At 42.0% G+C, this 17,577-nt stretch overlaps 1 protein-coding gene across 4 annotated transcripts in view; it reads left to right on the top strand.

The window, feature by feature from the left end:
- The window catches only part of LOC135109067 (protein misato homolog 1-like), a 132,378-nt gene that overhangs the window by 32,761 nt on the left and 82,040 nt on the right, over nt 1–17,577 (top strand). The window lies entirely within an intron of this gene.

The raw sequence follows: 17,577 nt of genomic DNA, 5'->3' as shown, positions 1-17,577 counted from the left end.
TGCATTATACCCAGCAGCTATCTGCTCCCATGTCATCTTTTGCTGATGAGGGTATAGTTTCCAGTTTTATCAACACTACTCTGTGACCAATGACCAGATTCATGAGCATTTGCTTCCTGTGAGTCGTGGATGCAGATTTCTCTTTCTTGTGCTGTGTTGACTTTGCTCCAAAGGATGTTGTTTGTTTTTCGGGACTCAAACTTGTGACACTACTATTTTAAGTGGCACATGCTTGCCAACCTTGGCCATGAGTCCCCAAAACTTTAGTAAGCAATCCAGTAAGGTTGGGGAATGCCTAAAGGAAAACATAACTGACTGTGGAACCAGCACCTCCTATTTGTTTAGGTGCATTTGGGTTTGAGAGCTTATGAAAAGACTGTGGAATTTGCCTTACAACTGTTTCTTTGGTTCCAAATTTTCTAGCCAAAACCCAGTTCCCAGGTGAGAGGTGATGACTTGTCAAAGATCACTTTTATGATCCTCATGTTATAGGAGGAGGAGGCAGTAGACACCTGCTGAAACGATAATTACTCCCAGTGAGGTCTAAAGCACTGTTCAGGGGGTGCTGTGAACTTATCATTAAACCCAGCTGTGACCTCACTGAACGTTTCCCTTTGTGTTTCACAACACAAGGGGGCAGTCACAGCCTGCCCTCTGAAGACAACTCTCTTCCTCCACACGAAACTACAAGCACCTAATAACACACACACCCTTCACTCAACTCAGAAATTTTAAAATCATCATGGCAACTCCTACAACAGCCTCGGAGTTCCCATCTGGGGAGTGGACCATAAATGTCCTCAGGTCGGACTGCCTTTCTGTTGACGACCCTAAGTGTCTTGACACCCCCTCTCAACTTTTCTTCATTAATTTCCGCAACATTCGCGGTCTAAGATCTTATTTTCAATCTGTAGAACACCACCTCTCCTCTTCTAAGCCTCATCTTCTTTTCCTCACTGAAACTCAGGTGTCTGAGGCAACTGACAGTAGCCCCTTTTCTGTTCCCCCCTACTTTCTCTATCCTCATTTTCGATCCAAAGCTGGATGCTGAGTTTATGTGCCCAATGACTTAACCTGCTCTTATGCCCACGCTCTTGAATCTTCTGAGTTTTCCATCATCTGGCTACGACTACAGAGTCACTCTCAAACTAAATTTATCTGTGCTGTATACCTCTAACCTAACTCCTCTGACTATAAGAAATTCTTTGACTACTTAACTTTCAAAGTGGAGCACATTCTGACCATCTTCCCTTTTCCAGAGATCTCCATTCACCACCAGCTTTGGCTTTCCTCTCCCTTCACTGAACTAGCCTTCAACTTTGCTATCCTCCACGACCTAGAGCAATTGGTGCAACACCCTACTCGTACTCCTGACCGTCTTGGAGATACGCCCAACATTCTTGACGTTTTCCTGACCTCTAATTCTTCTGCTTATGCTGTCACCCTTTCTTCTCAGTTGGGCTCCTCCGATCACAGTCTCATATCTGTATCTTGTCCTATCGTTCCAATCCCTCCTCAGGATCTCCCTAAGCAAAGGTGCCTCTGGCGTTTTGCCTCTGCTAGTTGGGGGGACCTGAGGAGGTATTTTGCTGATTTTCCTTGGAATGACTACTGCTTCCTTGTCAGAGACCCGTCTTTGTGTGCTGAGCGCATAACAGAGGTGATAATGTCTGGCATGGAGGCGTACATTCCTCACTCTTTTTCTTGTCTTAAACCTTCTAAACTTTGGTTTAACACAGCTTGTTCTCATGCTATACATGATAGAGAGGTGGCCCACAAAAGGTACTTAAGCCTTCCATCACCAGAATCTCATGCACTTTATATTTATGCCTGGAACCATGCCAAGTATGTTCTCCAACTAGCCAAAAACTCTTTCATTAACAGAAAGTATCAAAACCTCTCAAGATCTAACTCCCCTCGTAACTTCTGGCAGCTAGCCAAAAATATCTCCAATAACTTTGCTTCTTCTTCTTTCCCTCCTTTATTTCAAGCAGATGGCATCTTTGCTATCACATATATTTCTAAAGCTGAACTCTTTGCTCAAACCTTTACTAAAAACCTTACCTTGGACAATTCTGGGCATCTTCCTCTCTCTCCTCCACCCTCTGACTACTTCGTGCCATCTATTAAAATTCTTCGCAATGATGTTTTCCATGCCCTTGCTGGCCTAAACCCTCGGAAGGCTCATGGACCTGATGGGGTCCCTCCTATTGTTCTCTGAAACTGTGCCTCCATGCTTGCACCTTGCCTAGTCAAACTCTTTCATCTCTGTCTGTCAACATCTACCTTTCCTTCTTGCTGGAAGTTTGCCTACATTCAACCTGTACCTAAAAAGGGGGACCGTTCTAATCCCTCAGACTACCGTCCTATTGCTTTAATTTCCTATCTAAAGTTCTTGAATCTATCCTCAACAGGAAGATTCTTAAACATCTATCACTTCACAATCTTCTATCTGATTGCCAGTATGGGTTCCATCAAGGCCGCTCTACTGGTGATCTTCTGGCTTTCCTTACTGAGTCTTGGTCATCCTGTTTTAGAGATTTTGGTGAAACTTTTGCTGTTCTTGGACATATCAAAAGCTTTTGATAGAGTCTGGCACAAAGCTTTGATTTCCAAACTACCCTCCTATGGTTTCTATCCTTCTCTCTGTAATTTCATCTCAAGTTTTCTTTCTAACTGTTCTATTGCTGCTGTGGTAGACGGTCACTGTTCTTCTAAATCTATTAACAGTGGTGCTCCTCAGGGTTCTGTCCTGTCACCCACTCTCTTGTTATTATTCATTAATGATCTTCTAAACCAAACTTCTAGCCCTCTCCACTCCTATGCTGATGATACCACCCTGCACTTTTCCATGTCTTTTCATAGACGTCCAATCCTTCAGGAGGGAAACATTTCATACAGGGAAGCCACAGAATGCTTGACTTCTGATCTTTCTAAAATTTCTGATTGGGGCAGAGCAAACTTGGTATTGTTCAATGCCTCAAAAACTCAATTCCTCCATCTATCAACTTGACACAACCTTCCAGACAACTATCCCCTTTTCTTCAATGACACTCAACTGTCCCCCAGTTCTACACTGAACATCCTCAGTCTGTCCTTTACTTATAATCTGAACTGGAAACTTCACATCTCATCTCTAGCTAAAACAGCGTTCTGAGATGTCTCCGCCATTTTTTCTCACCCCCACAGCTGCTAACTGTGTGCAAGGGCCTTATCCGTGCATGTATGGCGTATGCTTCACATGTCTGGGGCGGGTTCCACTCATACTGCTTTTCTAGACAAGGTGGAATAAAAAGCTTTTCGTCTCATCAACTCCTCTCTAACTGACTGTCTTCTCACTGCTCTCTCTCACTGCTGCAATGTTGCATCTGTCTTCTACTGCTATTTTCATGCTAACTGCTCTTCTGATCTTGCTAACTGCATGCCTCCCCTCCTCCCACGGCCTCACTGCACAAGACTTTCTTCTTTCTCTCACCCCTATTCTGTCCACCTCTCTAATGCAAGAGTTAACCAGTATTCTCAATCATTCATCCCTTTCTCTGGTAAACTTTGAAACTCCTTGCCTGCTTCTGTATTTCCACCTTCCTATGACTTGAATTCCTTCAAGAGGGAGGTTTCAAGACACTTATTCATCAATTTTTGACTACTGCTTTGTCCCTTTTATGGGACTGGCATTTCAGTGGGCATTTTTTTTTATTGGATTTTTGTTGCCCTTGGCCAGTGTCCTTCCTACATAAAAAAAAAAATTATTAGAGAGCAGTAAGAAAACTGGCTTTTGTTCCCTTAGAGAGGTGTTAGAGAAAATTTGGATAGGACCAGAGATTGTTTTCCTACCTGTAAGAGGCTCTTTGTTATGAAAATGTATCTGTTGATAAATTGTTTCTGGTCGAGGTGCATGCACATGAAGGTTGGGTGATGGCTACTACAGTATCCTCTTGTGTTTCATGTTTGATTTCTTCCCAAGACATAGCACTAAGCTTGAGGCTCATGAAACTCAGGATATTGAAAACACTGAAAAATGGTAATTTATTTTGCCTGCATGACTTGGAATTGTGTGTGTGTGTGTTTTGCCTTTATATCTGTTGTGTTGAAGTGGTGTGGCCCTGGTATATCCAGAACTGTGTGATACGTGTGTTTTGCCCTCACATCCAGTGTCCTCACATCTTTTGTGATGCAGTGGTGTGACCCTCACATCTAGAACTATGTGAGCATGTGTATTTTTTGTTTTCACATCTGGAATGAAGCAGTGGTATGAAGGTGAGGTGCTGTTGTAGCATGATGCAGTGCTGTGTGTTGGTTACTGCACTGCCACAATAGTGAGACACCTCTCATTTGTTTATGTGTGTCATCATAATGTGAAGGTGCCATTGCTGTGTAGTTTGACACTGGCCTTTCTCTCCTCTTCTCTTTCTCTCCTTTCTCTTGCAGGCAAGCTGGTGTGACTATAGTGTTGTGGCAAAGGAGTGGTTTATTCACATAAATAATCTGGATGTTAACCCTATAACTGGTGCAATTACTTATACAATCATGCCTCTCTTTTCCTTTGAAGCTGTGATTGCTTATGTAATCATGAATTTTTGTGGCAAATGTTTTGAATTTTTGTGGCATGCTTCCTTTCAAATGTACTCTAGTGATCACTGTCACTTTTTTGTTTCATCATGAGAGTCAGAGAGGCGATGACTAGGCCCTGCATCAAATTTTTTTGTGAGATGTGGGAGACATCCTTCAGCCCTCATAACTTGCTGGGTAGAAAACTCACACTCTGCATGATAGAAAATGTAATGGTTGAAGAGAAAACAGAGGTTGTAAAAGGCAAACTAGAGCAAAAAAAAAAAAAAAAAAATTTCTTTGCATAAAGCTTGAAGTTGGAGCAAGGAATTATGGTGTATGCAATTAGTTATATCTTGGATACAATGCATCATAATATAACTATGCACATGAATGTGTGTTTGTTTGTGTGTGTGTGTGTGGGTGTATTAATGATGTAGAAGATGCAACTGGAGAAGGGGAGTTTGGGAGCAAGGAGATAGAGGGAGTAGAAGTGCAAATGGGGGATGGATGGAGGAAGAATGAAAAGAAGTAATAAACAGGAAAAGGCAATACTTACTCCCCACTGCTTCCTCTCCCTCTAATTGTTCAATCACTCCTCACCCTTACTGCTTATATTTATTATCTCTGCCTTCTTCCTGTACCCCTGTCCTCCTCCTTCACCCTTCCTCCACTTTGTTCCATGTAAGTACTCACCTTCCCCTACTACAGACTCCTTCCTTTCTTACTTCATCTACTCCACAATGCATTCCTTCCTCCCCCTGTTCCTTTCCTTTTCCTTCCTCTTTCATCTTGTCTCAAATCTCCCTCTCTGTCACCTCCTCTCCTTTTCTGTCAAAGATAAAGGGACAAAGAGTGATACCTTGCTCTCTCCCCTTCACTCATTCCATAGCATTCACACTTCATTCTTCCTCAGTCTTTCTCACTCTTTAGTATAATTCCTCTCTTATTCTCAATCAGTCTCATTCTATTTAGTAATTGTTTTTATTCCTACATTTCATCTTTCAACAACTCCATACTCACTTGTGCTGACCATTTGTCATGAACTTTTATTTTATCTTTTATCATGCTTGATCACCATGGTTGTATGAATATAAACAGAGAGGGGATAGGGGGAGAGAGAGAGAGAGAGAGAGAGAGAGAGAGAGAGGGAGGAAGGACACATTCAGAAGTACACTGAAATAACAGAGAGAGAGAGAGAGAGAGAGAGAGAGAGAGAGAGAGAGAGAGAGAGAGAGAGAGAGAGAGAGAAAGCAAACAAATACTGGCCAGATGTGTCTCACACCCTTGGAGATAAGGTGCGCCTGCAGCTATTGCCTGCCCAGAGCAGTCACTCTACCCTTTCAAGTCAATTATTTATATGCTTTTAGAAGCACACCAAAATTTGAGTGCTTGATATTTTCTCAAATAATTTTTGTACTACTTTGATCTGCTGTAATAGTTCACATTTCAATTTTTCTCTTTCCTATCAACTTCCTATCAAACTTGTGTGAAAGTTGGTTCAACTTATTTAACCCAGCTGTGACCTTACTGAACATTTCCCACAACACAAGGGAACAGTCACAGCCTGCCCTCTAAAGACAACTCTTTTCCTTCACACAAAACTACAAGCACCTAATTACACACATACCCTTCACTCAAAATTCAGAATTATCATGGCAACTCCTACACCAGCTCGGAGTCCCCATCTGGGGAGGGGACCACAAATGTCACAAGGTTGGACTACTCTTCTGGTATTGACCCGAAGTCTCTTGACACCCCCTGAACTTTTTCTTCATTAACTTCTGCAACATTCATGATCTTAGATCTAATTTTCAATCTGTAGAATACCACCTCTCCTCTAATAAATCTCATCTTCTTTTCCTCACTGAAACACAGGTGTCTGAGGTAACTCAGACACCTCCTATTCTGTTCCCTCCTACTTTCTCTATCTTCATTTTCAATCCAAAGTTGGATGTTGCATCTGTGTGCGCAACGACTTAACCTACTCGTGCCTAAGCTCTTGAATCTTCCGAGTTTTTCACCATCTGGCTACGACTACAGAGTCACTCTCAAATTAAATTTATCTGTGCTGTATACTTCTCACCTAACTCCTCTGATTATAAGAAATTTTTTGACTACTTAACTTTCAAAGTGGACCACATTATAACCCTCTTCCCACTTGTGGAGATCTTCATTCTTGGAGACCTTAATGTTCACCACCAGCTTTGGCTTTTCTCTCCCTTCACTGACCATCCTGGTGAACTAGCCTTCAACTTTCCTATCCTCCAGGACCAAGAGCAGTTGGTGCAACACCCTACTCATGTTCCTGACCGTCTTGGAGATACGCTCAACATTTTTTACCTTTTCCTAACCTCTAATCCTTCTGCTTATGCTGTTACCCTCTCTTCTCCATTGGGCTCCTCCAATTGCAATCTCATAACTGTATCTTGTCCTATTGCTCCAGTCCCTCCTCAGGATCCCCCTAAGTGAAGGTGCCTCTGGTGTTTTGCCTCTGTTAGTTGGGAGTCCTGAGGAGGTATTTTACTGATTTTCCTTGGAATGACTACTGCTTCTGTGTCAGAGACCTGTCTTTGTGTTCCGAGTGTATAACAGAGGTGATAGTGTCTGGCATGGAGGCGTATATTCCTCACTTCTTCTCGACCTAAACCTTTCAAACCTTGATTTTAGCACAGCTTGTTCTTGTGCTATACATGATAGAGAGGTTGTCCACAAAAGGTACTTGAGCCTTCCATCACCAGAATCTCATGCTTTATATTTCTGCCCAGAACCATGCCAAGTCTGTTATCCAACTACCCAAAAACTCCCTCATTAATAGTGTCAAAATCTTTTAAGATCTAACTCAACTTGTGACTTCTTGCACCTAGCCAAAATCTCCAATAACTTTGCTCCTTTTTCTTCCCCTCCTTTATTTCAACCAGATGGCATCACTGCTATCACATTTATCTCTAAAGCTGAACTCTTCGCTTGAACCTTTGCTAAAAACTCTACCTTGGACGATTCAGGGCTTGTTCCTCTTTCTCCTTTACCCTCTGACTTCTTCATGCTACCTATTAAGATTCTTTGCAATGATGTTTTCCATGCCCTTGCTGGCCTAAACCCTTGGAAAGCTTATGGACCTGATGAGGTCCCTCCTATTGTTCTCTGGAACTGTGCCTTCATGCTTGCATCTTGCCTAGTTAAATTCTTTCAACTCTCTGAAGAGTTGACTTTCATGGTGGTGTGGGTGGCGGGTTGGTGGTGGGATGAGTGGAACTCTGTGGTACTGGTGTTGCTGGCATGCCTGTTGGCCTCGGGTGCTTTGTGTTCCTGAGGGTGACATGCCTACTACTATCCAACATGATTGTGTGCTGCCTGTGAGGGAGTGCCTCCACTACCAAGCCTGGTCTGTCTCATGTGCCAGAGGCTTCATTTTGCATCCTCATGCAAGTGCCAGGTGCTAGTGGTGGGGAGCTGCCTAAGTATGCTGTTGACCATCAGGGTGTCAACATTGTTTCCCATCTGCAGCTCCCTCATATGCAGTGTTCTACCTTGAAGTGACAGTGGGCTATGGACACCCTATCCTGTAGTTTTAACAGTTGCCTCTGTGCGCCTACTTGGGGTGTTGTGTTGATGATAACCTCACTGTGAAACCCCATTTCTTAAATTCTGCCATTTCATCACTTGCTGGCTTTTGTTAGTTAACAGCTGCTTTGGGGCACCTCATCACCTGAAGTAGCATCTCAGCTCCACCTAGACCCTCTGATGTAGCACCATTTGGGAAGTGGGCCAGCTCTAGTGACACCATGAGCCTATGGTTCAAGCTGTGTATGTGTACCCTTGTGCTGGAACATGTCAGCTACCGTCATTTGGAATAGGTACTCTTAGGGTGGCATGATAACGAGTGTCTTTGTAGGCTGCAACAGGGTGTGTGTTTCACATATTGTGCACAACACCCAATGTTGCTGCATCACCAGCCTCAGGGCCAGTTCCACAGTCTTTTTGTAAGTTTGCAAATGAAAATGCTGTCCATGTTGGAGAGCACCTGAACAAAATAGGATGCGTTGGTTCCACAGTTGATTATATTTTTGTTTAGGTGTTCCCAGCCTCACTTGATCACTTACCAAAGTTTTGGGGTCTCCTGGCCAAGATTGGCAAGCACCTAAAACATCAAAGTGTCGTGAGCCTGAATGTTGAAAAACATACAGTAAAATCCCTCTCATCCGGCATTCGAGTATCCGGCAGCTTCAAGTATCCGGCACATTTTTCCCCGAGCCTTAAAATCAATAAAAAAATCAATGTGTACTCATAAAATCGATTAAAATTCCCACGTGAGGCATACTTTGTCCCCTTGCCACCAGAGCGCACTGCTTTGCGCCACCCGCGGCCCACTGCACTGTGTTTGCTCAGTGACTCAGTCCCGCGTGTGCACTGTTTATCGCCTGACGCCTTCATCATGCCTAAAGTTGTAGAAAAGAGGAAGTGTGTTGTGCTTACACTTAAGCAGTTGATCAGATCAGCTGCTGATTAAGATCAGCTGATCTTTATTATGGTAAGGTGCGTGAGTGTAGGGCGGTGATTGTGGACATAATTTCTTTTCTATTCAAGTATCCGGCAATATTCAAGTATCCGGCATGTCGGCGGTCCTGTTGATGCTGGATAAGAGGGATTTTACTGTAATCAAACTGCGTGGAGCACTGTCAACATGGCACAAGAAAGAGAGATCTGCGCCCATGACTCTTGAACAAAAATGAATGCTCATGAATCTGGTCACTAGTTACATAGTAGTGCTGGTAATAGCTGGTAATAGTGGCAACTATGTCTTCATCAACAAGAAAATGGCGACATGGGAGAGGAAAGTTACTGGGTGTAATTCTGCTCACCACCCAGCTGAGGCCAAGACACTGCACCAGCTGAAGAGAGCTTGGGAATATCTCAGAAACAAATGAGTATTTCACCATTATTTATAACATACAATTTGCAGATTCATACAGTAATACATTTTAACTCAGAGCAAGTGTTTCCTTGATCCTATAGTAGCTCAGCTCCACAGAAAATATGAATTAAATTTCATAGTGGTGAATATTTGTCTGTCAATTGTAATATGTAGGTGGAATTTTTTGGAAATTAAGGGGAGCGCCCACCTCCAATTGCATTAAAAATGATTTTTTAACTTTTTTTTTTTGGCTTAAATTCATTTGGTATATAATAATCACGGATCTGACAAGTTTAGGCTTAGGTAGAGAGCGGTTTCCCCACCTCCCCCCATTTCCGCTGTGCTGGGGCGGCGTCTCGGTGGCCACGGGCGGCAATCTGCCATAGAGAGAGAATTGCTTATTTCTCTATCAATGGCTTACAATTGTCCTTCTCTACAGCAAAATCTATGCTGGAAAGAAAAAAGGAAAAATATATACCCCTTTCCGATGCCGCAACTACTTCCATGATACCCCAGGGGTGAGACTATCTAGTCGGTAGAGGCCAAAAATATATAAATAAATAAATAAATAAATATTCAACAATATTTTTATGTTTCACTTACATCACTGACCTGATCAAATAAAATCAAAGTACAGGGAAGGGTATAAAAAGACGATAAAAGCTATAGGCACCACACGCTGAGCCTTGCAATGTTTCAACATTGCATAGAAAGCCTCTAATAGCAATGATTTACAAATATAACAATATATAAATGACACCCCTATAAATCCTGCTCTCTCTCTGACTCAGCAAGAGAGAAAATGGAGGGTAGCTAGCCTCGTTTCTACTGATTTTTTTAGGCATCTTATTGAAAGTTGATCTATTTTTGCCTCTCCTGAAAAACATGCTTTTTTGAGGCTTTCCTGTAATGACTGGGTTATTTATTGTCCTATAGTCACCATTTTTGTCATGTAAGTAGACGGGACTGTGACACCCGATCGGTAAGAAGAAATTTTCATTTTTCAAGTAGGCTTTTTTCTTGTGATTTTTCTTATGCACAAAAAAATTTCCTCTATGTTTGACTAATGTTTTGATTACTTTATAATATAGATTTGGACAAAACCTTCTTACTGAACCTGCATAATCTTTCTAGCTGCTACCATGCACGATTTCAATGTGATCCATCGACTCTAACATTTTTTTATTCAATTTTTTTAACAACTTTGAAAAGAATTCACTGTGCATGTGCAGTTCGTTATAGATTAATGAAAAGTTCAACGAGTATTATGTTTTTAATGACAAAGAAGATGAAACAATGGAAAAAAAGTCTACGGTTAAAAGGAGCCGCTTTGCAGGTGGAGGTGGGTGCTGCCCTTAAGTCTATTGGCAATTAAACTGGTTAAAACAGAGGTAATTATCTTCACTCCTTTCCCAGATTTTGTTTTTCTTTTTCTACACTTCCACACAAATCTTTCAGTATTTCTATTAAAGATAGAATATCATAACCTACCTTTTCATGGGAACCAAGGAGAAAGAGCAATAGGATGCTTTGGAATCTCATTTAAGAGAAGAGAACAATGATACCAATAAAAGAACCTTTGAGTTAATGGAGAAGCATGCCAAAGACCTGCCGCCCCAAGCTCACCTGATTAACATCCCCTGAAATATAACCCAGGGTTAGGGTTAGTTCAGATCTGCAGGCATGACAATCCAAAAAATAATGCAGATAATTGTAGCCACAGATACTGAATGATGACTGATCTTATGCCCTTGGCAAAATTCAAAATACAGTGGAACCTTGGTTTTCAAAATTAATTTGTTCCTGAATGCCATTCGAAATTTGAAATGTTTGGAAACTGAAATTATTTTCCCCATAGGAATCAATGTCAAATAGATTAATCTATTCTCAGACACCAGTCCACTATGTCTTAGTGGGTAATGACTGACACTCACACTTCTAAAAATGGCTACTCCACAACATCTCTAGCTTAGAAACTTATACAGAAAGGAGGTACTGAATGAACTTGGTGACAGAACTCATCAGAAGATATTGTTTAGACCATGCAGATATTCTCTTTGTCACCGATTAAGTGAGGGAAGCCTTACAGAGTGACACAGAGAGGAGCAGCCCACTCACCACCAAAAAGGTGATCATAACACTTAGACATCTTGCTGCTGGGAAAAGCTATTGGGAAAATGGAGTTGTGCAGTAGTGATGGCATTGTGGGTCATGGAGAGAGCCACAGGAGGCTTGGGATTACTCCTGAGTGCTGAACCTTGTTTGTTTACATCGAGGCTCCTCAACAGGATCACATTTCAAAGATTGAATTACTGTCATACCCACTGTCTCCTCCAAATGTATAAAAATGGAAATATTTCTAGAAACTATAAATTAGTAATAAATGGCAGCTTCTGCAGTCTTTTAATATTTGAAATCAATTAACATTGTTTGGAAACTGAATTATGGTATGGCAACTGAAGCTATTTTGAGTTTAAAATTTTATTCGAAAACCGAGTTGTTTGGAAAGGGAGGTGTTCGGTAACTGTTCCACTGTAAAAGCAAACAGTAATAAGCAAAGCTTTAGACAGCTTTAGAGCTGTGTGACACCATCAAGTCTTTTTTAAGAATGGCAGGTGAATATAAAAAAAAAAAAAAACTCATTAGCAAGTAGTAATATGGTTTATTGTTCACGATAAAAGGTATTTCTAACTTCACCTAACTTCATAGAAAAAAGGTACTTGAGCCTTCCATCATCTGAATCTCATGCACTTTATATTTCAGTCCAGAACTATGCCAAGTCTATTCTTTAACTTTTTTTTTTTTTTATGTAGGAAGGACACTGGCCAAGGGCAACAAAAATCTAATACAAAAAAATGCCCACTGAAATGCCAGTCCCATAAAAGGGTCAAAGCAGTGGTCAAAAATTGATGAATAAGTGTCTTGAAACCTCCCTCTTGAAGGAATTCAAGTCATAGAAAGGTGGAAATACAGAAGCAGGCAGGGAGTTCCAGAGTTTACCAGAGAAAGGGATGAATGATTGAGAATACTGGTTAACTCTTGCATTAGAGAGGTGGACAGAATAGGGGTGAGAGAAAGAAGAAAGTCTTGTGCAACGAGGTCGCGGAAGGAGGGGAGGCATGCAGTTAGCAAGTTCAGAAGAGCAGTTAGCATGAAAATAGCAGTAGAAGACAGCTAGATATGCAACATTGCGGCGGTGAGAGAGAGGCTGAAGACAGTCAGTTAGAGGAGAGGAGTTGATGAGACGAAAAGCTTTTGATTCCACCATGTCTAGAAGAGCAGTATGAGTGGAACCTCCCGAGACATGTGAAGCATACTCCATACATGGACGGATAAGGCCCTTGTACAGAGTTAGCAGCTGGGGGGGTGAGAAAAACTGGCTGAGACGTCTCACAACACCTAACTTCATAGAAGCTGTTTTAGCTAGAGGTGAGATGTGAAGTTTCCAGTTCAGATTATAAGTAAAGGACAGACCGAGAATGTTCAGTGTAGAAGAGGGGGGCAGTTGAGTGTCACTGAAGAAGAGGGGATAGTTGTCTGGAAGGTTGTGTCCAGTTGATAGATGGAGGAATTGAGTTTTTGAGGCATTGAACAATACCAAGTTTGCTCTGCCCCAATCAGAAATTTTAGAAAGATCAGAAGTCAAGCGTTCTGTGGCTTCCCTGCGTGATATGTTTACCTCCTGAAGGGTTGGACGTCTATGAAAAGATGTGGAAAAGTGCAGGGTGGTATCATCAGCGTAGGAGTGGATAGGACAAGAAGTTTGGTTTAGAAGATCATTAATGAATAATAAGAAGAGAGTGGGTGACAGGACAGAACCCTGAGGAACACCACTGTTAATAGATTTAGGAGAAGAACAGTGACCATCTACCACAGCAGCAATAGAACAGTCAGAAAGGAAACTTGAGATGAAGTTACAGTGAGAAGGATAGAAATCGTAGGAGGGTAGTTTGGAAATCAAAGCTTTGTGCCAGACTCTATCAAAAGCTTTTGATATGTCCAAGACAATAGCAAAAGTTTCACCAAAATCTCTAAAAGAGGATGACCAAGACTTAGTAAGGAAAGCCAGAAGATCACCAGTAGAGCGGCCTTGATATAACCCATACTGGCGATCAGATAGAAGGTTGTGAAGTGATAGATGTTTAAGAATCTTCCTGTTGAGGATAGATTCAAAAACTTTAGATAGGCAGGAAATTAAAGCAATAGGACAGTAGTTTGAGGGATTAGAACGGTCACCCTTTTTAGGAACAGGTTGAATGTAGGCAAACTTCCAGCAAGAAGGAAAGGTAGATTTTGACAGACAGAGCTGAAAGAGTTTGACTAGGCAAGGTGCTAGCACGGAGGCACAGTTTCGGAGAACAATAGGAGGGACCCCATCAGGACCATAAGCCTTCCGAGGGTTTAGGCCAGCGAGGGCATGGAAAACATCATTGCGAAGAATTTTAATAGGTGGCAAGAAGTAGTCAGAGGGTGGAGGAGAGGGAGGAACAAGCCCAGAATCGTCCAAGGTAGAGTTTTTAGCAAAGGTTTGAGCGAAGAGTTCAGCTTTAGAAATAGATGTGATAGTAGTGGTGCCATCTGGTTGAAATAGAGGAGGGAAAGAAGAAGCAAAGTTATTGGAGATATTTTTGGCTAGATGCCAGAAATCACGAGGGGAGTTAGATCTTGAAAGGTTTTGACATTTTCTGTTAATAAAAGAGTTTTTGGCTAGTTGGAGAACAGACTTGGCATGGTTCCGGGCAGAAATATAAAGTGCATGAGATTCTGGTGATGGAAGGCTTTATTACCTTTTGTGGGCCACCTCTCTATCATGTATAGCACGAGAACAAGCTGTGTTAAACCAAGGTTCAGAAGGTTTAGGACGAGAAAAAGAGTGAGGAATGTACGCCTCCATGCCAGACACTATCACCTCTGTTATGTGCTCAGCACACAAAGACAGGTCTCTGACACGGAAGCGGTAGTCGTTCCAAGGAAAATCAGCAAAATACCTCCTCAGGTCCCCCCAACTAGCAGAGGCAAAACGCCAGAGGCACCTTCGCTTATGGGGATCCTGAGGAGGGATTGGAGAGTTAGGACAAAATAAAGATATGAGATTGTGATTGGAGGAGCCCAACAGAAAAGAAAGGGTGACAGCATAAGCAGAAGGATTAGAGGTCAGGAAAAGGTCAAGAATGTTGGGCGTATCTCCAAGACGGTCAGGAGTACGAGTAGGGTGTTGCACCAATTGCTCTAGGTCATGGAGGATAGCAAAGTTGTAGGCTAGTTCACCAGGATGGTCAGTGAAGGGAGAGGAAAGCCAAAGCTGGTGGTGAACATTGAAGTCTCCAAGAATGGAGATCTCTGCAAAAGGGAAGAGGGTCAGAATGTGCTCCGCTTTGAAAGTTAAGTAGTCAAAGAATTTCTTATAATCAGAGGAGTTAGGTGAGAGGTATACAGCACAGATAAATTTAGTATGAGAGTGACTCTGTAGTCGTAGCCAGATGGTGGAAAACTTGGAAGATTCAAGAGGGTGGGCACGAGAGCAGGTTAAGTCATTGCGCACATAAACGCAGCATCCAGCTTTGGATCGAAAATGAGGATAGAGAAAGTAGGAGGGAACAGAAAAGGGGCTACTGTCAATTGCCTGAGACACCTGAGTTTCAGTGAGGAAAAGAAGATGAGGTTTAGAAGAGGAGGGGTGGTGTTCTACAGATTGAAAATTAGATCTTAGACTGCGAATGTTGCAGAAGTTAATGAAGAAAAAGTTGAGGGGGGTGTCAAGACACTTAGGGTCGTGGACAGAAAGGCAGTCCGACCTGGGGTCATTTATGGTCCCCTCCCCAGATGGGGACTCCGAGGCTGGTGTAGGAGTCGCCATGATGATTTAAAAATTTTTGAGTGAAGGGTGTGTGTGTTATTAGGTGCTTGTAGTTTTGTGTGGAGGAAGAGAGTTGTCTTTAGAGGGCAGGCTGTGACTGCCCCTTTGTGTTGTGAGACACAAAGGGAAACGTTCAGTGAGGTCACAGCTGGATTTAATGATAAGTTCACAGCACCCCCTGAACAGTGCTTTAGACCTTTAGACAAATTCTCCTTCATTAATAGAAAGTGCCAAAAATCTTTAAGATCTAACTCTCCTTGTGACTTTTGGCACCTAACCAAAAACATCTCCAATAACTTTGTTTCTTCATCTTTCCCTCCTTTATTTCAACTGCTATCTCATCTATTTCTAAAGCTGAACTCTTTGCTCAAACTTTTGTTAAAAACTCTACCTTGAATGATTCAGGGCTTGTTCCTCTTTCTCCTCTGCTCTCTGAGTACTTCATGCTACCCATTAAGATCTTTCATAGTGATGTTTTCCATGCCCTCACTGGCCTTAACCCTTGGAAGGCTTATGGATCTGATGGGGGTCCCTCCTGTTGTTGTCTGAAACTGTGTCTCCATGCTTGCACCTTGCCTAGTCAAACTTTTCCAACTCATTCTATCAACATCTACCTTTCCTTCTTGCTGTAAGTTTGTGTACATTCAGCCTGTTCTGAAAAAGGGTGACTGTTCTAATCCCTCAAACTACTGTCCTATTGCTTTAATTTCCTGCCTACCTAAAGTTTTTGAATCTATCCTCAACAGGAAGATTCTTAAACATCTATCACTTCACAATCTTCTATCTGATCGCCAGTATGGGTTCTGTCAAGGCCGCTCTACTGGTGATCTTCTGGCTTTCCTTACTGAGTCTTGGTCATTCTCTTTTAGGGATTTTGGTTAAACTTTTGCTGTTTCTTTGGACACTTAGGCACAAAGCTTTGATTTCCAAACTACCCTTCCATGGCTTCTATCCTTCTCTTTGTAACTTCGTCTCAGGTTTCCTTTCTGACCAATCTATTGTTTCTGTGGTAGACAGTCACTGTTCATCTAAATTTATTAACAGTGGTGTTCTCAGGGTTCTGTCCTATTACCCACTCTCTTCCTATCATTAATCATTGATCTAAATCAGACTCCTTGTTCTATCCACTCCTACGCTGATGATACCATCCTTCATTTTTCCACATCTTTTCATAGATGTCTAACCCTTCAGGAAGTAAACAGTTAATGCACATAGAATGCCTGACTTCTGATCTCTAAAATTTCTGATTGGAGCAGAGCATACTTAGTATTGTTCAGTGTCACAAAAACTCAGTCCTTCCTCTATCAACTTGACACAACCTTCCTGATAACTATCCCCTCTCCTTCAGTGGCACTCAACTGATGAATATCTTTAGTCTGCCTTTTACTTATAATCTAAACTGGAAACTTCACATCTCATCTCTAGCGAAAACAGCTTCTATGAAGTTAAGCATTCTGAGTCATCTCTGCCAGTTTTTCTCAACTCCCTGAACTGCTAACTCTGTACAGGGGCTTTATCCGTCCATGTATGGAGTATGTTTCACATGTATGGGGAGTTCCACTTATACCGCTATTTTAGATGGTGGAATCAAAAAAAGCTTTTTGTCTCATCAATTTCTCACATCTAACTGACTGTCTTCAGTCTTTCTCTCATAGTTGCAATGCTGCATCTTTTATTATCTTATACCATTATTTTCACACTAACTGTTCTTCTAATCTTGCTAATTGCATGCCTCCCCTCCTCCTGCAGCCTTATTGCACAAAACGTTTTCCTTTCTCTCACCCCTATTCTATTCACCTCTCTAATGTAAGAGTTAGCCAGTATTCTCAGTCATTTATCCCCTTTTCTGGTAAACTGTAGATCTGCCTGCCTTCTTTTGTGTTTCCTCCTTCCTATGGCTTCAAAAAGTAGATTTCAAGACACTTATCTTTCATCACCTGACTTTTCTTTTTGGCAGTGTTTTGGAAACCGGCACTCATGAGGGGCTTTTTTTCCTAATAATTTTGTTGCCTTTAGCCAGTGACCCTCTTGCATGAAAATAAAAAAAAAGACCATCTCCACAATTTGAAGGCAGCCAGCATCATTTCTAGATCACACTTCTCTGTGGAGGGAGAAGCTGTGTCTCATATATATATATGAGAATGCTGAGTCTTGCTTGGTTGGCTTGCAGTGTTTTAATGGCATGCTGCTGAGTCATGATGCCTCATGGAGCACTTGCATGAGGCCACAAGGGATAACAGGCATTGGTGCCCTTGGC

Source organism: Scylla paramamosain, chromosome 18, assembly GCF_035594125.1.
Source record: "Scylla paramamosain isolate STU-SP2022 chromosome 18, ASM3559412v1, whole genome shotgun sequence".
Taxonomy (NCBI): domain Eukaryota; kingdom Metazoa; phylum Arthropoda; class Malacostraca; order Decapoda; family Portunidae; genus Scylla; species Scylla paramamosain.
This window is presented reverse-complemented; position numbering and strand designations above follow the sequence as displayed.